Source organism: Pinus tabuliformis, chromosome 3_1 (genome assembly GCF_031772625.1).
Source record: "Pinus tabuliformis cultivar Carrire ecotype Pingquan chromosome 3_1, CPIR1, whole genome shotgun sequence".
NCBI classification, from domain to species: domain Eukaryota; kingdom Viridiplantae; phylum Streptophyta; class Pinopsida; order Pinales; family Pinaceae; genus Pinus; species Pinus tabuliformis.
In genome coordinates, this window is record NC_142301.1 from 990,585,700 (window position 1) to 990,606,369 (window position 20,670).

A 20,670-nucleotide genomic window follows, 5' to 3' on the forward strand; every position below is an offset into this window, starting at 1 on the left:
AAATCCTCCAATGAAAGATAGAGAAAAAATGTATATTTAGTGAATATTGCATACCTTATACCAGATCGAATGAGAATTTTTTGTTTTTTAACCCTGAAATGTGGAAATGGAATATTGAAGTAGATATCCATTCCACGAATACTCACTTAATGGCAAATTTTTTTTTTTTTTTAATAGAAATCCCTTTGTTCATTAGTTATAATCAAATCTCACCACCACCATCCCTATAAGACCTCAATCCCAACAAGCCAAAAACTAAAATGACAACAAAAAAAACTGGACGAGGACTCTTAAAATGAATTTTGGAATAGCCGAGATGAATTTGTTTGACTCAAAAAAAATTCTGAAAATTATAGCTATAAATTAAATTATAAGGATAATTTTCACTTAGGCAATTTATATCAAAATAATTCCAATATTTTCGTGATATGTACAATACTGCTTTATTATTTTTTATATATATTTTTAATTTACTTTATTTCAAATTAAATAATATCAACAACCTTAATCAATAATCACATCATATGACTGAATTCAACCAAAAAGCAAAATGTTCAATACCTAGAGTCCGCCACAATAGCTTCGAATAGTTAAACTACATATCTATTGAAATATTTTCACAATCTAAACAACAGATGTAGAAATCTTAATTGAATTATCTTTTGTTCTCGTTAACCAATAGAGAAATATACTAGTAAGATAATCTGGATTATGTTCCACATTAGTTTTGATTATATTGTGATTGCATATTTATTCATTTTGAATGTGTGTGTTTATTAAGGAGAAAAAAACGATTTTTTCATTATATGAAAAATTTACATTATGCATTGGCTATAACAGACCAATCACCCCTTCAGTGGTTAAAACCCCCTTCAGACCAAAAAAGAAAAGCTTCCTGTATCCCATGCCCTATCATATGATATCCAAATACTAGATCCAAAAAATACAGAGTATTAAAAACAGAGCAATGACAAAAACCCAGGATTCGACAACAAAATTGGAAGCCAATCCTCAAACTGCGCAAAACAGTATTTACAAAAAAAAAAAATCCCTTCGTATCTCCAGTGTGTGAGTTTGCTTTGTCTCTTTCTCTGTAGCACTCGTAGATTTTAGAAGATTTTCAATCAAACATTGCTTGCTGCTCCAGATTACAGAAAAGAGAAATCTAATACAATTTTATTGCAGAACGCTTGACGGTTTGACAACGAAGAAGATCGGACACAAATATGATGGCAGGACCATTATATTTTTCTTTATTAATGCTTCTGAAAATAGAGCCCATGAGATGTGATTTCTTCCTCACAGATAGACATCGAGTTTCATCAGACCTTTTAAGCTGATAGGACTCACAGAGGATGAATTGGAAAAGAATTGGTCAACTATGATTTTAGCAGCGCGCTCAGTTGGATGAAACTGGTCCCACCACACATTATTGCCCTTATCTGGGCACAAATTTGACAGGGCAGTGCAGAAACCAAGACCGTTGTAGGGTCCTTGTCCGCAGCACGCACTTTTGGCATCCCCAAGCCCTGAAAAAAAGGTAAGGTATTTGTAATGAGCACTAGCTGTTGAATTTAGAACAAGAATCCACAATTCAGTAAGAAGCATTACCATATACTTGAGGATTTGTGTATAAGTCCATGAAAATCGTAAAAAGGTCCGATATTGTATATATCGGAGCAGAAAATCGTGTGTTGAGTCGATCGATTGCGGGTGTTAGTCGATCATTAAAAAGCTGCGTGGCTTCCTGTAGCACCAGCGCGCATTCACCATATGTGGACCTCGATGCCTTCTCCATAGGAGCACACCCCAAAGAACCCAGCGACATAACCAGAACCCTGCGTGCTCCCAGCTCGTAAAATTTCCGCAAATTCATCAGTTAATTTACAAAGGATGTGATAGAAATAAACTACCAAAACGTGAATGTTTATCTCATAGAATACAGAAAATTAATTACAGCCAAAATCTTTTCAAACTCGGAGATGATAAAATCAGTATAGTCATGTAGAGAGAACTCCAGCGATCTCACTGTTACAGGCAGAAAGTAGTAGTTATTGACGTAATCATTTCCTCCAAGAGATATGGAAAAGAGCCCCTCTGCAACCAGTTTATTGGTCGCATTACGTCCTATGATACTTGCAACTCTGTCTTTATACTCTTGGAAAAGTTGGAATTGGTGAGGCATCCTTATAATTTCAAGCTGTATGTATGCAACCAAATTTTCATCCTTGTAATTCATTTCATCAATATCTGCAAATCATTATGAAAAGATGTGGAGTTTAATGAAAGTCCGGTATTAAGATGAATTTGTGCTTACAAATTGAATGCCGTATCACTTAGAATGCCAATGGCTGCAGAGGCGAAGTTGGCACCTTTCAGTAATTCATTGCCCTTGAGCGAAGGATCTAAGTATGGCAGCACCAGGTCGGATCGAAGTTTCAGGCCTGAAACGCGTATATTTCATCCAAATTCTATACCAATCATAACAACAATACATATGTTTCATTAAATTTTATATAATCCTAATAACAATAATTCCATTAAAATTAGAATTTAGAACTAGATGTTAGAATTTAAACCTAGGTCATTTTCGTGAAAAATCAGATTTACATAATAATAGCATAATATCTTTTTGTTTATATGATCAATTATTTGGGATCTATTTTTGTTTATATGATCAATTATTTGGTATTTTATATAATCCTAATAACAATAATTCCATTAAAATTAGAATTTAGAACTAGATGTTAGAATTTAAACCTAGGTCATTTTCGTGAAAAATCAGATTTACATAATAATAGCATAATATCTTTTTGTTTATATGATCAATTATTTGGGATCTATTTTTGTTTATATGATCAATTATTTGGTATTTTATATAATCCTAATAACAATAATTCCATTAAAATTAGAATTTAGAACTAGATGTTAGAATTTAAACCTAGGTCATTTTCGTGAAAAATCAGATTTACATAATAATAGCATAATATCTTTTTGTTTATATGATCAATTATTTGGGATCTATTTTTGTTTATATGATCAATTATTTGGTATCTATTTAGATTTAGAGTATTAGTGGGTAAAGGGTAAATTTTCTTAAATAATACTGATGAATCATTGTGGGTAGCAATTTTTAATGGCTGTCCTCCAGCTAATTTAACAATTAATTTATGATAAAAATTTTTAATTGTATAATTGTTTTTCAAAAAATTTTGTTTTTTAAATTAGAACTTACACATGATAAATAATAATAATTTAAAATTATAATCTTGTCCCAAATCAAATTAATAGATGCTTTTTATTTAAATAATTAGTTATTCTATATAAATATACTTACATTTTTCTTTAAAGGATTTATAAAATATATAATGTATATAATTTAGGTGTTCTAAAATTTTTAGAATATGTTGAGTTTATTTATTATGTTAATAGATCTAGTCTATTTCGTAATAAGGGTTTCTAGAATTTTTATATCTAAAAAAGTCAATAGTCTAGATTTAATATTTTTTGCTATATAAATAATATAATCTATGAAGTTAAAAGTTTGTAAATTAATATAATCTATGAAATTAAAAGTTTGTAATTTTCAAGTAAATGAATATTTTGATTAATATTAATTTATTATACATTTAATTTATAAAAATATATTATTATATTATCAAAGAATATATTTTAAATAATAAAAAAACATAACCTTATATGACTGAAATTATTAATCATATTATCAAACATATATTTTAAATAATAAAAAATCATAATCTTATATGCATGAAATTCCGATAAAATGGTTAACCATTATTATGCTAAACTCTATGTGAAACGCTTGCTGGTAAAATCCAATATTGCAGACCATCTGTAAAGTCAAAAAAAATTAAAACTCTAAAGTCTGAAACACTCACAGATAAAATCGGCGCGATTTAATCCATTGGAAAAACGTCCAGTCGGTCTCCCGGTGGGATAATCAATCCCATAAGGATAACGGTCCGCTCTAGCGATCGAAACAAGATAGTTGTTGTTGCCGCTATCGAACAACGAGTCTCCGAAAATGAACTGCGCTGGAGGCGCTGCAGCTGCCGTTGTTACAACGACAGAAACGAGCAGTATCGCAAGAAATGAGGCCGTATTCAACCCCATTCTCTGTTGACGAAAAAGATCGATCCAATTTGTGACAAAAGAGTTTGACTGATACTGGAAGGAAGATGCACGCGGGAATCTTATAGGAGGAACCCAGGACGATAGAATTGATTAACGCAGAGATAACTCGTTCTTGCTGCTGTTGGCTAACATTTATTGTTGTTGGTCCCGGGCAGGTTGGTGCTAAAAAAGTCACTCAGGTACATTTATTGTTGTAGGTCCCGGCCAGGTTGGTGCTAAGAAAGTCACTCAGGTTGTTAATCATAACTATGATTGTCTAGCCACTGCGTACCTAACCTCAATTCCCGAGAGCGCGGAGTGTTTGTGAGAGTTTGGCATACTGTATTTTAATAATTATGGGAAAATTGTTGAATGCGAGAGGCAATAAAACTGAGTTTTATCCTCAATTAAATTTTATTAATATTAAAAAAAAATAGATTAATTTCTTTTTAAAATAATTCAAATTATTTTTTCATCCATAGAGTGTAGGCTCATTCTCATTATATAATCATTACTGATTTAGTAATTGTAGTTTTCACTAAAACGTAACCATCAAAATAATTTTTTTTGAAATATTAATACAACGTAACACTTTAAGAAGTGAATTTTGTGATTTTTTTATGAAAAGAGTCTCTTATTGTATAGGAGTGGTTTCCCTAGTTTGGTGTGTGGTTGAGATATTCTCATATCTCAATCAACAGATTGTATGTGCAAGATAATTTTCCTAAATTGAGACAATACTCTTGTATATATGTAATATCATATTTGACTAATAAAAGGAAAGATAATTTGCACTATCGATTTTTATCATGGTATCAGAGCCCTGAGCGCATGTCCCCTTGTGGGATTGGTCCGTCCTGGGCTGAGGAAACTTGGCCCGTCCTAGCCTGAGGGAAATAAAATGTTTGATGTTGTTGTTTGTATTGTTTATCCATTGTTTTTCGATTTGTTTAAGTCCATGTGCATGTCTGTAGATGCCCACAGACCCCAATCTTAGAGGTTGCCTATGCAACACAAATGTTATGCTTGGATCGTGAGCCTAGGATAGGACTGCCTGCATATTCCATGTTTCGTGCTTTGGATAGTGACCATATTTTGTTGGATCGTGAGATTGGGCCATTCCTTGCATTGTTCGGTGCTCTGTATGGTGTTGTGGAGTCTGTATTTTCAACAAACTGTTCGTGGTTTTTAGGTGACTTTTCCACAACGATCCCAGCATCAAGATTAGTCAAATCCCAGTCGGCATTGGAAGGTAGCGTGGCTACATAAAGAGGTGTTTGGAGAAGCGGCCGTCGTGCCTGAATTCTGATGGGCTCGTGAGTGGAACGATCTCAAAGTGTTATGTTTGCAACGTAGAAGCATGGAGTGGCCTGTTCGTGCTTGCAAAGTTGAAGTGGCTATTGTGGTGAGTTGGCACCCGGTCAATTGGCAGATCCAGTGTTAGTGGCGAGATTCCGATCCGGTTTGGGGATCGAGACGTGATATGTTGTGAAGGAAGTGTGGATATGTAGTGAAGGACATGTTTGGGCCGATCGATGTAGTGTGGTTGAGCCAGATGCTGAGCGAGAGAGATAGTGGTGCCTTGATGCACTGTTTTTGGCAGCAGATTCGCTGTGGTGTGGAGTTGGCAGTGTATGCTGAGCAGTCAGCAGTGAAATCAAAGGATCTGGGGTCACTGTTGAGTAGCAGTTAGTGGCAGCATTCAATGGATAGGGCGGTTGCACGATTTCCTGCTGTGTTCGGTGGAGACCTACATATTTGAGGATCTGCATGTTGGATGGTGTTATCCAATTGACTGAAAGAGATGAATAGTGTGGGCATGGGTGGACTGTCTGATGGCATGGTAGGTAAGGTGATGCGGTGACCATGGAGCATGGAAAGGTTGCGCATGTGGCTTTTGTGTTTGAGCAGAGTGTGGCTCTTCGAGTAATCAACTGCACATTGGTGCCTTTATTCAGCTAAACTGTGAGAGAAATATGGTTATAGATCCAGGCTGCCCTGTGCCGATAGATCTTGTTACGGTTTTCGACGTTAGCAAAAGCATGTCGGGATTAAAGCTATCGCTCTTGAAACGAGCCTTGGATTTTTCGATAGCAAATCTGAGCACTCTCGGTTATGATCACGATGTTTGTTGCAAGGCCATAAGGTAGTCTCCCCCAACTTCAAAGACGCAAATTTCCAGTGACGAATGCAGAGAGTTCATGAGTGGTTTGATGGTGCAACGATGATGGATCTTAGTTGTGTTATGGAGATCCGTGCATTTTAGTTTTGTCGGAACAAACTTGCCATTGCATCTGTGAGATTGTTTTAATTTACATTAATCTCTAATGTCCGCTAGGTGTGGATGATGTAAATGCATAAATATTGTAACTCTGGTTAAGAATTGGATGTATTGTTGTGACATTTAGTCTTACCAACTGTTGTCACTAGTTTAAGTCTATGTTGGAATTGGTCATTTCAACAATAGACAAATTTATTTGCAGTAATGTTTAACAACTAGATATAAAAAAGACATGACAGTGAAGATGGCATTAAAGGAGCTGCATCAAAGATTGGAAGATAATGGAAAAATAGAGTTTGTGTGAATTAGTGTGAGTTTGTGGAACAAATTCATGGTGTAGTATGAGTCACATATTGGAATTAGAACAAATCTACATGTCATATACTCTTTTGTAGTGGTTAGTTGTGGTCTTGAAATGTTTTATGTACCTGCTGTAAGACCCAGAGAAGCATGCATACCCTTTGTTATGTGTTCCCTCTATAAGAGAGTTTTAACACCTTGGAAGAGTGTCATGCGGGATGGATACACTTGGGTGGGTCGTATTGGTTTCAAATTTCATGAGGTGAAATTTTATATTGAGGGAGAATTCATCGAGTGGTTGGATGCACTATGTATGTGAAGGACTCCCTAGGAGACTAGTGGTTGTAGTGGTTGGGAACCCATGCATTCCAGTAGATGGTTGTTCCTTTATATGGATATCGACAATTGCATGAACAAGGTACAAGGTGTAATTATGAGACTGGATGAGATGTATATTTTGTAGATTGATATCGAGACAAGGGTGTGTTGGAATACTAATTCCTACTTTTCTGAGTTGTGACTTTCTATGTAAAGAGTTTGTTCCTATTCTATAGGAGTGGTTTCCCTAGTTTGGTGTGTGGTTGAGATATTCTCTCAACCAACAGATTGTATGTCCAAGATAGTTTTCCTATCTTAAAACAATACTCCTGTATATATGTAATATGATATTTGATTAGTGTAGGTGAAGATAGTTTGCACTATCGATTTTTATCAAACTTATCCATGAAAATGATAGTAAAATAGTTGGCGACAACCATACCACCTCAGTTTATATAGCCTTTTATGAAAGAGATTTACGGTACATAAAAGAGGCATTGTCTATCCACCCTGTAAATTTGCGTGGAAGCGATATGTCACTAGGAATTTCAGTGTAAATTTTAAGAAAGAGATTTACAATGCATAAAAGAGGCATTGAATTTGCCGGTAAAGGATATATGCCAATCTTGGATTTAGCCAAGTATAAAATCTGGGCATATATTGCCTCATGCATTAATGGAATTATAACTCCACAAATATTGGTTAGCATAAAAAACTCCTAAACAATTTAAAATCTTAAAACTTAACATTGGAGTCGTCTAACGAGGCGAAGGAATTGCCCGGAGGGCCAAAAGTGGTTAGAATCCGGGGAAAAAAATTCAAAAAACCTTGTAAAGACAGAGTTTGAATAGTGTTTTTGATGGTGGAAATAGATTCAGCACCATAAAAAACGTCTAGGACACCTAATATTTTGAAGTTTAACAACTATAACTTGAGTCGAGCCTGCTTACGCATCCTTAACAGTCGAGCACCTAAAGGTCCTTATGGTCGAGTACCTAAAGGTCCTTAGCAGTCGAGCCTGCTTGCGCATCCTCAAGAAACCACTGTCTAAACCCCATATCAGCTTCTTACTCTACTGATACTGGTGCTGATAGGATGCTGGGTAAACTCTTCTGCAGCTTCGGTGCCAGGTGATGCCATCGTTACTGGTCCTGAGGGTGACCCAACGAGCAGCGAACTCCATAGGACGACAAGGGATCCGTAACTGCAGGTAAGGACTCTAACAGCGAATTGGTTGGGGGTACGTGGAATCCCTATAAATTCCAGCTCACGTTGACATTCTCGGTGGCGCACCGGCAAATACCTTTGGAGGGCTTCTACATGAAGCAAGCTGGGGAGTGAAAACTGAATGGGAGGAGAGCGGAAGAGTGTTTTCATTTATTATAATGAAGTGGCTACTTCATTCAATAGGGATATAAGGTGGGGAGCTTGCTGGTTAGCTAGATGGCTTGTTAGCTGGATGGGAGGATTTTCAAAAATCCTTACCGGATTTTCTCGAAATATAACCGAATTTCCATAATTTTCCCAACACATAATTTTCCCAACAATTCCTCAGACTAGTTAGACTATGGACTTAACATTTATAACCAAAATTTAGACACAGATCTACAAAATCACATTGGAAATTTTCAGGGCAAATAGATCAGTGCCATTAAGAAAGTGTTCAGGGCAAATAGACTACTGCCATTAAAAATACAATATGTATCTAGAGTGCTACAGGTTTCTGACATATGTGATGTTGAGTGTTTAACGTCATCTCCAGGGCAACTCCATGCAAACATGGTGCGCATGAACATATCTTCAAAAGCTGGTTGTACCTTTGGATCAAGAGGCCTCCACGCACTCCATGAGCGTACACGTGAACGTGTATCCGCCCAATGCGTGCCCATCTGGATTGAGTGATTGGACTTAATACATTCATTCCTTTGTCTAATCTATGTTTTTAACTCCTGCAAGGTGGTCAATATACGCATCCCATTGTAGTGGTTAGGGCAGAAGACGTATTGGCGTTAAATTGACGTGTATTTCTATTTTATTTTATTATTTTGGTTTTCATTTTTAAGTTACTAAAATTCAATATCGAGGCTGAAAGTCCGTAATAATGTTTACCATGTTGATTATTCAGGTTAAATTTATTTATGAGTATAATAATAATTATTTTAATTATTTAATATAAATGTATTAAGCAAAGCCTCTTTAGAAATTATATTTGAGAAATTTTAAAGGTTTTGAAAATTGTGGGTATTATATAAAATTTAATTTTTATAATAATTAAATTGATAAATTCATTAAAAAAATTACCGTAATTTATTACCATTATTATGTGAAATTTAATTTGAGGCTCAAAGTCCGTACTACTGTTTACCATGTTGTTTGTTCAAGTTAAATTTATTTAAAATTTATTTATGAGCATAATAGTTAGTTAGTATAAATGTAATTAAAATAACACATTATTATTAACGTTTATTTAATTGAAAATTTATTGATAATTTATATTATATTTATTACATAATTTTTTTATTATTATAATAATTAATTTAATTTGTTAAAATAATTAAATTGATAAATTAATTAAAAAATATATGTAATTTATAACAATTATTATGTGAAATTTAATTAGTATTATTATAATAATAATATCCATTTTTAAGGGTGTATGAGACCCCCTTGTTTTTGGGACAAGGGACCCACCTCCGCGCAACGATTTGACTGCTAAGTCTACAAAGGCATACAGAATCTACCCCCCTTTGGTTTTGAACCTGTGACCTCTTAGGAGGAAACACATGCTCTTAACCATTAGGCCCACTCAAGCTGTATAAAATGAGTATTATAAGGGTTTTCAAAATGGTCAATTTGGTTATGAGTTTTAAACTAGTGTATAGGGCTCAAAATTAAAGTTGCCATTGCTTTTTAAGAACTTTTTACGTCATCATAGGATGGCATAAAAGTATTTTTTTATTTATTAAAATAAAGAAAAAATAATTTAGATTTTTTAATGGACGAATAAAGAAATTTTCTATAAAATGTTTTTTTTTCATTATTATTTTAATGATTTTTTTTTCATTTTAGTGACTTTTATATTGTATATTATGATTTTTTTTTGTAAGTTTAGTGAGATTATATCTACATTATGTCTAAGGGAATTAAACTAGTGACTTGATAGCAAAGAGTGCCTTAAGAGCACCTAATCATAGTATAATATGACAATTAAAACAAAATGTTAACAATTTTTTGGCATATCATAATAGTTCAAAAAAAAACATTTTCAGGCTCATACACTAAAGTATTATTATTATGCATTACATGTCTAACTTGTTTATTAAAGTTATATTGAAGTGAGGGGCATTGAAGATCAAAAGATTTGGTTGTGGTGAATCTTACTGTCGCATAAAGGAGAAATAATTATAATTAGAATCAACTCCCCATTCTCTTGTTACGACCTACTTGTTGCGCCATATATGATAGGGAGACTCATCCACTTCGCACAGGGCTAGCCCAATAGTGTTATATTGAAATGATAACAATGGACCACTCTCTTCTCAATTGCACTCTTGTTACTTAGATTTGCAAATGATAGCCAATAGAGCAGAGGAGGCTTAAGAGGTTCTAGTGAAGCAGAACCTATGATACCAAAAGGCCAAGCCCTTAGGAGAGAAGCATAGTGAGGTGGCATGTGGAGGCTTGTTTGTATCTCACAATGAGCATAGAGAAGCTCTTAGAGAAGGAGAAAAAGAGTATCACTAATGGCTTTGACAAGGGTTTAGCTTAAAGCCACAAGAGAATGGAGAAAGATTCCAAAGCGTATGGAATCTGGAGAAGAAAAAAGAGCCAAGAGGAAATTGATCTAGAGAAGACTAAGTGAAAGGAAAAACTGAGTGTGATGAACATGCTACTACAAGAGATAGAGAATGAAGACCACAGATGTGGGTGGGATCTAAAGAAAAAGATCCAATGGCCTATTAGACAACTATATGCCAACAAGATGAGAAGGAAATTGAGGCACCTATTAAGTGCTCAACTGAGTAGTGGAAAATTCAGAGTAGTCGAGTATGGAGAAGAGGAAGTTCACTATTGTGAACTAGAGCAAGGAGCCTTCCTTGGAGTGTAGGATGATGAAGATGGTGCAAAGAGATTGAATGCGAGTCTCATGGACTGCGTGAAGAGTTCAAATCAACGTGAGGATGGCTAGGGGGCCTTATGATTTTGAAATTGATATTTGCATACAATTGCAAGACACAGGAAAGATGATGATGGACAATCATCCACAATTGTCATGAGAATAGAAGCAGATGTCAGAGTTCCTTTCCAAAGCACTAGAGAAAAAGAGGGTATAACATAATGGGAGATGAGGCAATACTACCTCGTAAAGGCAATTAAAAGAAGATCCATACCCAATAGGGAGATTTAGTGAGGAAGACAACATAAGGGCTTAGGTGGCCTCATATTTTTAAAACTAATAATTTGTATGTAATTGCATGCTTTGTAGGCTATGAACATGGAAATATTCTTCAAAAGGAAACGAATATGACAAAAATCCTTCAAATATTTTGGAGGTAGAGGATAGGACAAAAATCCTTTATGGAGACCAAGGGACAGAACTTGGAAACGGACAAAAAGAAATCCTTGAGATTGCCCCCATAGAGGAAGGAAGTACAAAAGTAGTTTTTCAAAGGTACAAGCGAGAAGGACAAAGAATGTGAGTAATCAAAAGGAATCTGGTAAACAATTGACCAATACAACCATGGTAGCAACCACGACAAAAGTAGCTTGTGCAGATGGCCATGTTGGTATCTTGTCCTAGGATTAAATTATTGGTGGTGTTGTGATTAAGGTAGAATTGAGAAGAGAGTCAACCATCATTATGGAAAAGTTCCACAAACGTACTTGGGAGAAGGAGCTAGGAAGAAGGAAAAATTACTATCTTGAAGTGTTTAATCCCACTCATAGTCATCAACCAAAAGCATACATAGAGGCCAATATCTCTTGGAGAGCCAAAATTCTTATTGCTCAGTTAAAGACTAATTCTCATCAACTCCGTTGTGAAACAGGGCGCTGGAAAAGGCCAAAGGAAGTGTGGGAGGAAAGGGTATGCATTTTTTGTTCTTCCGGAAAAGTGGAAACAGAAAAAAATTTCATTTTAGAATGTGAGGCCTTCAAAGACAACAGGGAAAGTTATGCAGATACGCTGGCAGCTAGCTCTTGGGATAATCTATTTAACGAGGGGTTTGTCGAGAAGACGGGAGCATTTATTGTGAAGCTTCACAAAAAAAGGGCCAAATACATCAAGCAGATGAAAAAGCAATCTGTCCCATAGGCTATCTTTAACCTCGTGGACGTTAAAATAATTTCTTTCTTTCTTTCTTTCTTATTGTTTCAGCTTAACACGGTCGAGCAAGCCCTGCGTGAAGTGGACGCGTCTACCTATCACGTATGGTGCAACAAGTAGGCTGTCGTGATGATCGTCTCCCTGCAACAAGTAGGCTATCGTGATGATCAATGACTAATGTCTTGGAGTTATGTGACTTGTCGATGTGCTTATTTTCAAGAGTGGCTGAGGAAAGGCGTCGATAGAAGGTGACAATCATAGTGTTAAGCAAGTTCATTATTGCAGTTGAAAGTTGAATTGTTCGTTTGTGCATTGAACATAATGACCAGTAAAATATGTAGTTTCAAATAACTAGAAAGGAGACCTACTCGTTTTAATGCGAGGGCGGATTCTAGTTGTGGACACCTGCTTATCTTTCGCTTGCATCACAGGGTACCTCCGACCTATTTAGCTTACAGCACAGGGTACCCCCGAAGGTAGTCCACGAGAGCCATGAATCTTGCCCTATGAATCCTCACCGTAAAATTATTTTGTCGGCCAAAGCCGACTGTGCCCTCCCGCCACCTCACTTTGCTGACATAAGGGGTCACCCGCACCTTGTAGTTATGGTACGCCATCAGATCCAACTGTTGCAATCACACGGTCGAGAAGAAATTCGACCAAAAGCAAGGCAGAGTGTTTAGTAGTTGGTCCCGTGGAGTAAGGAGGGGACCATGGGCCAGCCAGCGAGTGCTATTGCAACATTACGAGGCAAGGACGAACACTGTGAGTAAGAAGCTAGTTGAAGAAATCTTGGCACAAGGCAGAACCCACTTTGCTCATTGCATTATATATAGGAATATTTTCATTGTATCTGAGAATTTGGCATTGAGGAGATGAAAGAGTAATGGGTAGCCTCAAATTTCATTTATAGTTTTGTTTTGTTTTGTTTTTTTTTGGTTTTTTTAATGGATTATAACTAAATAATTTAGTTGAATTTTTTCCATATAGTTTTTATATACACTTTAAATAAATAATGTCTTTGAATTCTTTCCATTTAATTATGTATAGATTATAATATTGTTGAATTACTACTGTTTATTTGCAATTTTTCAAGTATACTTGAAACTCTAATCTAAATATAAGATTCTTCATTTAAGGTCTACACAAATTGACACAATAGTCGTGATGTATGAGGTATTCTGAAATTTTAAATTATTTTTCAATTTCATGTGAAAAGAATAGTTTATATTAATTTCTTAATATTGAAAAGTTGAAATGAAGTTAACTCTTCAAATTGAAATGTCATCCTTCTTTTTAAATTTGATGCCTCATGGAGCAATGTGTTATGATTTCTTCAAATTTGATGCCCAATGGAGCAATGTGTTTTTGATGCCCAATGGAGCAATGTGTTAGGATCACACAGCACAGAGAGATGTGGTGGTGTTTAAAGACATAATTGATTGATCACACTAGCTAGTAGGACAAATAATCATGGAGTTTCTCGCCTATAAATAGGCTACATCAAAAATAAATACCATGGAAAAAATTATGGGTGTCATATACCTAGAGCCAGAAAATCATGGATAACTTCACCGAGTAAGGTTTACCTCATCCACCTTTATATAGTAATGATTTTGAATTAATTTAGTCAAATTTACGACTTTTTGTTTTTTTATTAGAATTTGGTGAAATAAAACTATTGGCATGAAATAATAATAAAAGTTGAAATAAAGTTAATTCTTCATATTGAAATCCCATCATTCTCTTCAAATTGATACTTCATGGGCCAACCAAGATTTTGAATTAATTTATGGATTTAAAATTAGTCTACCACTTTTTATATTTTTTTTAATCATAATTGGGTGAAACAAAACTTTTAATTTTTTTTTTATCATAATTTGGTGAAACACAACTTTAAGAATGACTCTATTTTTTAATTATATTATGAAAATAGAAATAAATTTGTATTTTTAAATTATTAATCATAATTTATAAAGAAATTGAAATCATATATTGAAAAGTTAGTTCAGAAAATTAAGAAATAAAAATAATAATAAAAATACAAATACATGTGTAACTGCAAAAAAATCTCGCCAACATAAAAAATGCAAAATGCAAAATGAAAATTAATAAAAATTCACACTTTATCTCATTTCTTCATTTAAATCAAATTTAAAATTAACTATTAACCATTTAATAGAAATTGACATTGTTGACTTTAATCAAGTTTTGGAGTGACAACCTATGGAATTGAATGTAAAATTGATAATACATTAGGTTTCCCTAGTTTCATTAATAGGCGCCAAACACCACGTTTGGACAAAACACATTACTCGTTAACGTCACGAAAAATCAAAATGCCAATACTAGAATGAATGAATAATGGATGCAATAGATTGACAAAGAAACATGGTACTTCATATTAAATCACATACCCAACCCTCACATTCAACATTAATTTTTCTCCACATAACAAGCTGTGTAGTGTCTGCAAACTTTATATATGTCTACTAATATAGGCAATATTTTTGATAGGTAGTTTTGACGATGTTGGATGCCACCAACTGTAAGGGGTCTCTCGGTATGAAGTCCCAGCTAAACCTCACATTGTTTGGAGTAGGAGTCCCATCTGGATAATAGACTCGACCACCATAACTTAAATGCATGCCTTGGCTGAAATAAACGACACAAGAGAGTATGCAAGAAACCTTTGAAATAAGCAAGTAATTCGACACTATGAAGCACACAATTGCAATATATATAAGGTAGTTTTACGGAAGGAAAGAAAGAAAGTGAACCTTTAGAAGAAAATTAATAGTCCTATCTTAATAAAGACACACATGAGCATAGAAAGAGTAGTTAATCAACTTGGAAAATAATTCACATGGTAACAATGATCGTAAAATCAAGCAACAATGCACATTCAACAAGATGTACACCAAATCCAACGAAATAGTTCATTTTATTTAGTATGTATGGCCACAAACATATACCACAAAAATTAAAAGAATAGTCTGACAACATAAAAAATACATGCATGAAAGTGTGTAGGCTATGAGAGCTTTAAATATTAAGTGAAAGTTCCAAGATACACGATTATAATGACGCAACACTAACCCCAATAGTAGAACATTAAGACACTGCTTTCTCCTCATAAGACTGATCTTCTCTCTTATCCTTAGCTTGAGAAGCTAAGGTGAAAAGTCCCTTTTCTAGAGCTATGAGGGTTTATTTATAACAAATGAGTGACCATTCCCCTCCCATGTGACTCTTGATCTCCCTCATGACTTTTGAGCTTTTGTATGACCTTTAGACTCGTACATGACTCTAGGACTTCCTAATGAATTTCAAAATTTAGTGTATGACCCTTGGGCTTCCACACATTTTTATTTTCTCATTTATTAGAAATACAAAACTAACTCCACAAATTGTGACAAAATACATGGACAACATAATACTTTTGTGATGACACTTTGAGAAGCCATAATTTGGTGACTTTGTGTTACAGATCCATTTGGGCACATCAAATCCCAACATTTAGATCAGTGACTTAGGACTCATGAAACCCTAAAATTAGTTGTTTCATGCCCTAAACAAGTTCACCCTTTGAATGCCTCCTCCCCAGACAGTTTCATGACTTGAAGACATCCAGAAATTGCCTCTAGAGGGACCGGCGTAGGTAAGCCCTTATGAAGGTGTGTTGCAAAGAAACTAAGTCCACTACCAGGGTGCTCTGCAGGGAACTTAGGCTTCCTTTCACCTGCGTTGGGTGAGAATGAGCAAAATTCACATAGGGTTTGGGGATATTCTTATCTTGTGGAGTCATCTAGAAGTTTCCATGTCTTATCAACTCCTATGAGCTCGAAAATGGATGAGGAATGAGTTAAGGATCATCCTATCCTCTCATCCCTTCCTCCATGGAACTAATTCTAAGTATGGAAGGCCATTTAATGTCACCACTAATTACAAAACCTCCTTCATCTTCCTATAAATTGATCACTCATCTAAGTGATCAGGGGCTGGATTATGTTGAATTGTAAGCAGATAATGCTACTATGACACTTGACTTTGGAGCAAATGATGTGATGCCACAAGCTTGTCTTGCTTTTGATGTGATGTGGATGGGATCCAAGCTGGAGGAATGACTTTGAATCAGACACTGATAGTTGTAATTCCTTCTTCTATCTAATAAATTGTTTGAACCTTTTTCCATATTTGTGTTCTTTCATAATGCTTGTCTGTATGAATTGCTTCTGATTCCTTTCATTTATATTCAATGGATTGTATGCTTTGATCGGTTTTGTCTTCTGTTGTATTAACAGGGTACTTTTCAAGTGGAATAAGTACAGGAAGGAGTGACAAAATCAATACAAGGGAGACGAGAGGAAATCGGAACTACAAGTAGGTCTTCTATCCTCTTTTCTTATCTATTTCTTATAGGGAAATTCTAAAACACTTTAAACTATTGTTCTAAGCACAACTATTTGTCTAGTGAATTAGTATTTATCCGTAGATGCTAAATTCTCCAAAACAAATTGGCGACTCCATGGGGGAAGAATCCTCTTTCCTAGTAGCTTATCCATCTCCTAAGATATCCTTGTAGACTCTATTTATGTTCATAGATTGTAATTCAACTGTTTACATTGAAAAAATTGGTCAAAACTATGTCAAATTTTCTCTTGAAATGGCTTACTGTCACCAGCGTAGGCTTGTGAGGGACACAGTGCGCTGCAGAGCATCACTGGCTTAGGGACAGTTCTCTGAAGTGCATTGTCTCCCCCTCTGGGCTATGTTGATCCTCCTAGGATCATTTTCCCACCTTTGGAAAGAGTTTTTCCAAGCTTTCTCTTTTTGATTGTTTACTGATTGATCAATGAATGTTATGTCTCTGAAAATGAGTGTTTATCTCCTGGTCTAGCCTAATTTTGATTGGATTGATTAACGTTTCTTCATGTTTTCTTTGTCATTATCGATCAATAGTCAAAGTTAGGATATAATTGATTAATCATTCATTCTAAAGAAAGTGTCGTAAAGTCTTCTCTTCCTTCAAATCTGAATTGTCGTAAAAGTCTTCATTCATATGAAATATTGATTGATTGTATGTGCATATTTCCTTTTTGTTCATATTCACATTAAGGGAATCGAAAAGAAATACATGCATGTTGCATTGAAAATGTTTGTGTCTGCTGATAGGAATAGTGTAGGGAAATTTCATTTATATTGTGCTCTTTGCTCTTTGATCAAAAGAAATCTGATTGCTCTATCCCTAAGTAGCTAGGATTTTCATTGCTAAATTGAATGGAAAGAATGCTTATCATGATAGTTGCATTCTAAGGAATTTCAGAATACATCACGTGGTGAACTTGAAAGGAAAATTCCTAAGCAAGATCAACTGAAAATAAACATCAATTTACTTAATGGAGCATTGTCATTAACGAGAACATTTAGTGGTTCTAGGCTAGAGACGTGTTCTGGCGTCGTAAAACAAAGTAGTTGTCGCTAACTTGTATGCAATACATCCTGAGTGTGATACCTCATTCCACATACGTGAGTAAATTGTACCTCATCTATGTACCTTTGTGTATATAGGGTGGTGTTACAGTACGTAAAGTATATGGAAATTCTCTCACTGTGCGGTTTTGCAGTAGACATCGCTTATATAGAATGAGCCTCCATGTACCTTCGAGTATATATGGGAGGAAAACTCTAGGTTTCTATCCATCCTTAAGTAACTGAGTCAACCGCCTTGTAAACTGTGATACACTGAACACAACATTCGGGGAGATTGCTTGCCCGTACTTCTTGGTTCACCAAGAGGTATTTTGCAGTTCACAGTTGCTTGGTAAACTTTTGCCTAGTACACCCCTTTTTGTTTATTTCTTTTTTGATAATAAAATTAATCAGAAATCGTGGAGGAACATCAACCCATACCCCGTCATTCACGGAGAACAACAAGCAAACCACCTTTGCCTCCCGAAACCACTAAAATTCAGGAAAAACGGTCTCTCTTAACTGAGACTAGTACATCAAGAAATCCTAGTTCTTCATATAAGTTACCTGAATCATATATTTCGGTAAGTATGGAGACTCCAATTACTCCAACTATTTCTGGCCCATCTGTTTCTGAAGAACAAGTTTCACAATTACCTGAGGACATTAGCACTGATCCTAGTGAAACAGTAATCGAGGTTGTTCAACAACAAGTTGATCCTCAACTTGAAGTTGCTCAACAAGAAAGTATTTCTGAACTTGAATCAGTTCAACCAGAAGTTAATCTAGAATCTATCCCAGTTCAAACAGAAGTTACATTTGAACTTGAAGTTGTTCAGGAACCTCTTTCTGAAATTGTTTTTCATTTACCCAAACATTTTGACTTCGAATTTGAACATTCATAAGTCGTTACATTACCGGAAGACCATCAACCAGTTACCCCTCAGACATCTGTACCTATTGAAACTTCATCTTCATCAACATCATAAATCTTTTACGGTCCTGATGGTGAAGTTCTTCCACCACGTTTAATTTCTATAGAGTAGGAATTGGAAGAAGATTCCACACATGGAACCCCATTTCACTTTGGAACTAGGCTTTATCTTTACCCTAATACTCCTAATTTTTTCGCTTCATTTTATCCTGCTTCTTTTCAAGTACCCTTCGATTCTTCGGGACAACTTTTGGGTCAGTTAACTATGGCAGAACAACTGTCAACATCTCAGACTGTATCATCTAATGCAGTTGCAACAGAATCTTCTGTTGTAAACTCTTCAATGTTTTCTACCACACCTAATTCATACCTGTATGGTGAATCTTCCATCCTGGTTGGTTACAGATAATTATCTAGAACCCTCTCAAGGGTTGCTTCTACACCATGGTCATCACCCATGTTCTCAACCAGAATTTTACCTGGTTCTTTTCTAATGGGAACTCAACATTTTGATCGTGCATATGAGTATCAAGCTAGGCAATCTGGTCAACAAAGGCCTATGTATCCATTAAATACTGGATTGCCACCATATGGAGAGCAATATGCTTACTCACCATATCCTGCTTATTCCGGAGGACTACCATATGGTAATATCCAATAATATTCAGGTCAATCTGGAATTAGAGTTTGTTAATGGCAACTAACAATACCAGTTCAACCGAGGCTTGTGTATCCCACACAACCAATGCAAACTGTGTCAGCTATTCCTACTACACCTGTTGTTACTACTGTACCACAGTCACAAGTTCAAACTGTTGTATCTCAACCGGTACAAACTGATCCTTCTCCCTTGCAACCACAAGTTTCAAGTCAATAAGTTCAAGTTCCTCAAGTTGTTGTACAACAACCACTTGTTTTTGGAGTTCAACAACAATGTCAGGTTAGTATACCCTTATCTGGATTTACCCAGGCTTACACTGGTATAGTTTATTCACAACCTGGCCAACGTTTCATTGCTGGACAACGACAACCGTTAAATCAACAACAATTGTACCAACAACAACAACAATTTTTCAACAACCGTGGCAGCCTCAATTTCAACAACCCCAATTCCAGCAATTCCAACCCCAGTTTGGACTTGTTCCATAGGCTCAACCTGGTTTTGGTCAATCTCAAGCTTATCAAGGTCCTGGTCAGCAAGGCTTTGCAGGATATGGACAACCACACATTCAACCTAGTTATCAACAACCACATTATACTGGTTTTGTTCAAAAACCATACAAAGGTTACCAAATGCAGATGCCCTATTTCGGTATGCAAAGACATATTGCTTAGGAAATTCCATCATATCTCGGGTATGCTCAACCTGACTTGACTCGATAATTGTTTTTTGTAGCAATTTTAGAATTACCAGATTTAAATCGGCTCACTAATGATCCAATCTTATATGCACCTTGGTGGTCGATAATTCCGCATAAGTTACCATCTAACATTCGAAGTTTAACGGAAATCCTGGAGAAGACCCATTAAATCATGTCATGACCTTTCATTTGTGGTGTTCATCAAACTCCTTAAATGATGATTCTTTCAGACTTCGTCTTTTCCAAAGAACACTTACTGGTCTAGTTGCTAAATGGTACATTGAATTACCAAGAGCTTCTTTTGATATTTTCACCACGTTAGCCACTATATTTTTTACCCACTTCCAATTACCCATCAGATACGAAACTGGAACGGAACTCCTAACCAACTTTAAATAGACTACTACTATCCATATATTAGATCATATTCATGAGTGGCGGCGTCATCGTCAAATGGTTAAGACATATGTTCCTAATATGCTTTTAGCTAAGTGGTTCATAAAATCCTTGTTTCCATCAATCACTGAGGATGTGGCAAAAGGTG

General features: G+C 35.4%; 1 pseudogene; it reads right to left on the reverse strand.

Moving 5' to 3' along the window:
• Positions 1 to 1,299: 1,299 nt before the first annotated feature.
• LOC149191189 (GDSL esterase/lipase At5g33370-like) lies at positions 1,300 to 4,134 on the reverse strand (annotated as a pseudogene).
• Positions 4,135 to 20,670: the final 16,536 nt, after the last annotated feature.